Here is a 7,438-nt window from a genome sequence, read left to right on the forward strand (position 1 = left end):
AACTGAAATTTACCTTTTTCCAAACAGCTTATGATGTAAAAATCGAAGTATGATATTGGGTTGAACATATGATTGTATATCCTTCCCACAGATTTGCAGTATAAACCAGAAAATCCCCCATCAAGTTGCTTTTACTAAGACATTTATTTCTAACAAGGTGTTAATGATATTTCGCGTGATCAACGTGTTTGTACGTGAGAAACTATTTTAAATATAAATTATATATTAGAAATAGCCGTGTATCTTTGTTTTTTTAATTTAACAAAAGGTTTTATAGGTTGTACAGAGTATAGCTTTTGTTTATCTTTTTTACAGCTGTTCATCACAACTGATGATGTCAGGTAAACGTGGTGAAACGTTTTGAGCAAAATAAAAGTTTTATTCTGTACAGCCGATAAAACCTTTTGTGAAATAGTTTAAATATACTTGTACTAACAATAGATGTCGCTAAAGGAGTCTCTACAGTACAATGTTTACAAATCGCGCAGAGCAACGCGTTAGACTGATTAGACTTTTACAGGCTACAGCTGACTGTGACCGGATGAAATTTATATATCTTAAAACAACTAGAACAGCGACAGGTACATTAATGATTAATCTTTAGTAAATGTGAGTATGTTTTCGTGAAAATTGATGGCAAGATAAAATATCTATTTTCTGTTATACGATTATATTTAGAATAGAAAAGTTTTACACCATCGATGGCATTTGGTTCCATAAAGAGTTGCTTGTTGCGGTCATTTGTAAATTGTAGTATCTTTATATTACTTTTTAGAAGTATAGGCGTTTGCAGTTTCAATTTTAGGCTAGTATAGCTAAAAGTTAAACGAAAAGCAATAGAAATAACGTAGGTGAATTCCACCACTACCATAGTCAAAGAGCGTGATTTGAATAGTGTGTTGGATTATATCATAAATCACTTGTGTTTGTTATTGTTTTTTCTTATTTTTAACTTTTAAGATTTAACTTTTATCGTGTAAAAAGCTGAAACAGGATGAGGGCGAAGAATAACAATATTATGTATTAATAACTCAAGAGCAATCGCTGATGAACAGTACTAACTACTATTGCAGTATTGTTACTATTCTATCTTTTAGTTTTACAGTATTAACTTATCACTTATGTTACTGAAGCCAAGATATCTGGCTAGCATATGTAATCTATTGATCGTAAAAATTGTTTTAGTAGTAAATATTTTTGAAAGAAAGCTTCAAAAATATAGTAATGCCATGGTTACAAACCCACTGAAGCAGATGAACAATAAGAATTTATTTAATGACCCCATTTGCTAGTACTTGACACTTAGTTATGTAATGGCACATAACACCTCAAAACATAATATGACAATAGAGGACAGCAAGATACCATTTGGTTCATCTAGGCTGCCCTATGCATTAAATTAAATCCTTAAAAAATCTAATAGCCAGCCCTTATCATTCAAATATTTTAACTGCATCCACCACATCCAAAGGCAACCTGTTCCAGAGGCCAACCACCCTATTAGAAAAGTAAAGTTATCATCCTAATAGCCCCTCTCTGAACCCTTTCCAACAATTCAATATCCTTTCTAAGGTAAGGAGCTCAAGCCTGAACACAATACTCCAAATGTGGCCTAACCAATGATCTAAACAATGATATTATAACCTCTTTAGACTTGTATTCAATATTTCTGGAGATACAACCTAAAATACTATTTGTCCTGTTACTAGCAGCATCACACTGCTTGGATGGCTTAAGAGTTTGATCAACCATTATTCCAATATCACTTTCATTCATGACACTGTTACAGTTATTCCCATCCAAGTTATACTTATATTTCAAGTTATGATAACCAACATGCATTATATTGCATTTATTGTAATTAAAATCCATTTATCATTTATTTTTCCAACCCACTAAGTAATCTAAATCCTTTTGTAAATCAGCAGCATCCTCTTCACAGCTAGCAACACCCAAGACCTTAATGTCATCAGCAAATTTACTGGTTTTTACTTGCAGCCACCATTTTTGTTCTATAAGGAATATGTTTACCTTGAATATTTAAAAATTTATCTTTAAACATTTTCCATATCTGATCAGTGTCTCCAAATAATTCAGCTGCCCAATTCACAACAGATAGCTCTTGTTGCATCCCTTCAAAATTATTTTTTTGAAATTTATAACCAAAATATAATTATTCCTTATCTCCTATGCAGCAAAACATCGAACCTAAGAGAGCAATGATCACTTTCACCCAGATTTTCCCCAGTTTCCACCCTCTCAATTATTTCTATATTTGAAGTTAACAATAAATCTAAAATAGCATCATTTCTAGTAGGTTCCTTGACTAACTGGTGAAGAAAGCCATCCTTAACAGTTTCCAAAACCTTTCTTCCTCATGGTTTGATTCAAGAATTTCCCAAACTATATGCCTGAAATTAAAATCACCCATAATTATGACTTCATTAACAACTGAAATCTTAATCTCATTGTAAAGTTTCATTTGGTGGTCTGTAACAAATTCCCACTAAAAGCCTTTTCTCTTTATAGAAACACAAATGGATTCAATCACTTTGCTATTATCTTTGATATCCTCAACTTCAACAGGATGTAACTTACATTTTACATATAAAGCCACTCCTCCTCCTCCCCTCTTTAATACTCCATCCCTATTAAATAGCCTGTATTTGAAAAAAAATTATGTGATCAAAATCATATATGTCTAACCATATTCTTGTTATTCCCTTTATATAAAAATCCTCCATTCCTATCAGTGCTCTAAGATAATCTAATTTATTTCTTATACTTCTAGCATTAAAATAGTAACAATTAAGCCTATCCTTATAACTACTTCTATACTCATTTCCTGTGCTAAACTTTTCTCTGTGTCTTATTCTTTTTGCATTCAGTTTTTCCTAGCCCTCACCACTGTCTAGTCCTAGTTTAAAACTTTCTTTACAGCTGAGTTAATAGCCTTAGCAAACAAGCCAGCCCCTACCTTATTTAAATATAAACCATCCATTCCAAATAGCCTCCTTCTTCCATTTAACTGACCCCACAATTAAACCAGCCAATCTGCTTAACCTTACATATTAACCTAAGCCTAGCATTTAGCCCTAGTGAACTACTTATAACTTCATCCCCATTTTTAATTCTGGGCAGTATCTCTGATAAAACTAAGTTATGTCCATTTTCTTTAAATGTCTTTAATTAATTTAAGTGCATGGTAATACATGCGGGCTAAATAAGTTTATACTATAATTATCACTTTGATGGAAATCAACTATAGTGTTATGGAAGAAAAGGTTTATAGTATTTTGATCAGTCACTCTCTAAGGTTTTCCTGGCAGTGTTTCGTTGTCAGTGGGAAAGCAAATAGGATTTTGGGTTGCATTTAAAGTAATATTGAATATCAATGAAAAGAAGTTATTGTTTTTTGTACAGATATCTGGTTAGTCCTCAATTAGAACATTGCATTCAGTTTTGGGCTCTTTACTTTAAAAAAAGGACATTGAGTCGTTGGAAAGGGTTCAAAGGAAGGCTACTAGGATGATTCTTGGAATGGAGGGGCTGTCATATGAGGTCCTTAAATTTATTTTCTCTTGAGAAAAGAATTAATAGAGGCAAAGTTGTCAGTCTTACAATTGTGTTTTTTATATTTACAAAAAAGCCACCTTTATTTAACAACCACTGTATTTTGCTACTGATTTCATTATCTAAATATGCATGGGTCAGTCCATCGGAGAAGGTATGTTGAGCATAGTTTCAAATTTGCTACATGTAAATACATGAAATATGGTAATCATTTAGAAAAATGTACAATTCTGATGTACACAAAAAATTGCATTTGTTACAAAAGATTTGCCGTCAAGATATTTTTATAAATTGATGACATCATTCTGATTTATACTCTGACAAATTCGAGGGCAAGGTGATGTTCATTCATGTGAACAATAAAAATACTTTTGTCTGTCATACGGCATGCATATTGTATTTGCATAATCTCTTGAATCTGCAAAATGCAAATTAAAATACTTTTGTCTGTTATACAGCTTGCATATTGTATTTGCATAATCTCTTGAATCTGCAAATGGAAATTAACACTTATTCAGTATCCCTCTATATTGAATCTGGTATTCACTTTCTTTTATGAGGAATTTTTGCTAAATCAGCAATGTATGGTAAAATTGATAGTTGATAACTCTGACATTAAATGCTTAATACCATGTTGAATGGCACTCTGTAAAAGGTCGTGGCATGTGCACTTTGACCACAACTATGCACATTGGATTAAAAAAAGTTTTTTGCTACTTATGGGTTTATGGGCAGTGTTATAATGTGAAATTCATTTACTGACTATTCATAAATTTATGGATAGTTGGCAACCCGTGTTAGAGGTTATCTTATTGAAGTGTTCAAAATGATAAAGGGAATTGATAGAATTGATGTATCATCATATTTTTTTTCTTCTCATTTTATGTAAGAGTGGTAGGACTATGAAACACAGATTTAAGAATTGGCAGGATAGAAGGAAATTTTATTTTTTGAACAGGATAGTCAACTTTTGGTATAGATTGCTTTCAAATCTGTTAAATGAAACAGGATTGGGAGAGTTCAAGAGAGGGCTTGATGAGTACTTGAGGAGTCTAAGCTTGATAGAAGCAGATGAAATGAATGGGACAGTCATGATGAGCCCAGGGGCCTTTTGTTATCCCTCAGGTGTTATGCTATCATATGGTGTAAAACAATATATCTTAATGAAAAACCACAGTAAACAGAACAAACTGTCAGATATATGATAACAGAGAAACTAGTTTTGACACATTAGTGCATCCTCTTATAAATAGTTATTTTTAAAAACAATCTTTGATTTGAGCTTTTAAGGCTTACAACCTGTGAAGGTGACATCTTTACTGCTAACCCAATCATTTCAGAACTCTGATAACCATTGACCATTCCAGATTCTAACACCAATCCATGAACCATCACACTCACTTTTATCCAGCTTTTGATAAAGTATTACATGATGTTGTAACATATTCTGTTTTTGGTTGGGTTCTTTTGGAAGATTTAGTAAACATAATGTTAAGTGTAGTTAAAAACAATAACAACTTAGTTTGTTTCTTCTTTAATGTTTCTACAGGTTATGTTCACTTTGACATAAGTTGTAGGCCTAAGTTCACAATTAACGTTTCAACAGAAATTCCTTGCTAGTGTTACTATGTTTGACTTACAAATAAACTTGCATGTAAAATTCCATAGAAAATCTTGTGTAATTGAATATATATTACATAGTAACTTTCATCACTGTGAATACTAAGCTGAATAACTTTTCTGATACTGACTTAAATCAACATTCATTACTCAATGTATATATTTTAATAACTTCTCAATGAATTGAATATATTTCACTGAATGATATAACTTAGTTAAAAACTGATTACTTATTAACTGACTGGCATTGAACTGAACCACTCATTAATGTACTGCTCTTACCTTTTACTCACTACACTAATTATCATCATGTGACCTCTAGCAAATATCTAAACTAAAACATTGAAAATATAGCTTACTAGTTGATTTCCTATGAAATTGGTGAAAAAGCTTAGTAGAAAAACATTCTTCGGAAATAAACTTGGCAGTATAAAATTTTTGGTGGCAATCAATGGATATTTCTCCATTTGTGAAAATATGACTAGTGGGGTTCTTTTGTGTCTGATAGTTGTGTCAAAGAGGTTTTTTTTTTTGCTATTTGAGTACTACTGTTTTCAAATTCACAGATAATACTAAGATGCTGAGAATGGTTGATTCTATCTATAATTCCCCTTTAATTAAAGTACAGATGAACTATTAATGATGAACAAAAATTGGGAAGTGAAATTCAAAATGTTTCAATTGATATGAAAGTTGAAAAGGACATTTTTTGTGTGAGAAGAAAATTATTGTTGTGGAAAACAGTAAGATTCAGTTGTTATTATTAACAAGTGCTTGAAACCTCTTATTGGGCATTTGTTTGTGGTGAAAAGAGATAATAGTTTTGTAATTTATGTGGGGAAAATTCAATTTAAAAGTAATAAGTGAAGTTTTCTCACAACCTTCTCTGAGATTGTGGTTAAGCCTAGCTCATTGGAGAATTTTCAGCTTTAATTTTCTTACAGTAAATAATGTAGAGATGGGTCATTAGAATTATACTTGATTTAAAATAAAATTCAGCTGTGAAAAGAGACTTAAAATGTGAACTTTTTTTTTCTTTCCTGGTCTCCAGAAGAACTAGGGATGACTTGATTTAGGTGTTCAAAATTATCAACTTGGATAGACTGATTCCATCTGTTTGAATGGTGATATTTTAACACTGGGAGTGGGAGTTTGAATTTTACAGAAACTAAATAGCAGCTTTGAAAGCCCAGGTCCTTTTTTTTTCAGAGGTGTATTTCTGTAATAGTTTGAAAACTTATAAAATGGTTCACTGATAAGGTGATGTGTACTGTTACTTTAAACTTTCTTTAAATATTTTGATGGATGATGTAATGAATTAGGTCTGCAAATACTTGTCTGCTTGGGCTTACAGTTTAGTGTGTTATACACACGACAAGAACACTTGTAATTGCCTGGTGGAGAATCAAGTCACTTGGATTAATGTTAGTGGCAGCCATTTTGACATTTCTATGTATGTTAAAACAAGCATAAAGAAGTTTTCTATAGTTCTACTTCCATAGCATAAATTGATAATTGCTATCTTATCCAGAATTAATGGTAATTTTATTTAGGTTGAACCAATATTTGTCTTCCTTCTTTTTTTTTTTGAAAGCTGTTGTCTGGACCTTTTGATTCATTGAATGATGAAGATATCTCAGAGACTTTACACATACATACCTCCACTCTATCTTTCTGATACAGTACCTTATTTCTTCTCACATAAATAGCTATTCTTGTTCAGTGCTGCCCTCTATATGCAAAAAAAATTAGGCATGCCACAAGCCTTTTACTTTCCCTCCATTGGAATTGACTGATTCCAATGCATCTCTCATGCAAATCATCATGCAACAATCCTCCACCAATAATAGTGTTACATACTCTCGTTATGCATGTGACTCCCTTTACTCAATTCTACCTAACTATCACTTCTTGTGTGGTAGTGCTCGTATTCAGACATTTTTTTGTTTTTCATGTGCTTCGCATTCATAAACTTAAGAATTATAATTCTGAAGTGGATTTCTTTTTTAATAATTTATGATTATATTGCTGATGCTTTTTACTTTAAATTCATTTTCCAGTCTACCTTTCTTTGTTACATGATAGTTCTTCCTCTCTTTATTTAGTTTTCCCACCCTCCCTGGATATTATGGTTCATGCTGAGCATTTTACTTTATAATTGGTTGAGGGTGCCAGCATGCCCCCCCCCCCCAGGGGTTTGGGTTCAGCTTCTTTTGGCTTCCCTTAAAGCAGACTTCCCATTTTT

General features: G+C 32.2%; 1 protein-coding gene across 4 annotated transcripts in view; it reads left to right on the forward strand.

Moving 5' to 3' along the window:
- The first annotated feature begins 481 nt into the window (after positions 1–481).
- The window catches only part of LOC106459651, an 18,976-nt gene continuing 12,019 nt past the window's right edge, over positions 482–7,438 (forward strand). The window contains exon 1 of one of the 4 annotated variants that reach the window (XM_013919288.2): positions 482–609. The gene's annotated coding sequence lies outside the window, so the exon portion shown is untranslated. Of the gene's footprint in view, positions 610–870; positions 895–7,438 lie in introns of those variants that run through there. The other 3 variants (XM_022386177.1, XM_022386178.1, XM_022386179.1) reach the window with 3 other exon arrangements.

Source organism: Limulus polyphemus, unplaced genomic scaffold (assembly GCF_000517525.1).
Source record: "Limulus polyphemus unplaced genomic scaffold, Limulus_polyphemus-2.1.2 Scaffold643, whole genome shotgun sequence".
NCBI classification, from domain to species: Eukaryota; Metazoa; Arthropoda; class Merostomata; order Xiphosura; family Limulidae; genus Limulus; species Limulus polyphemus.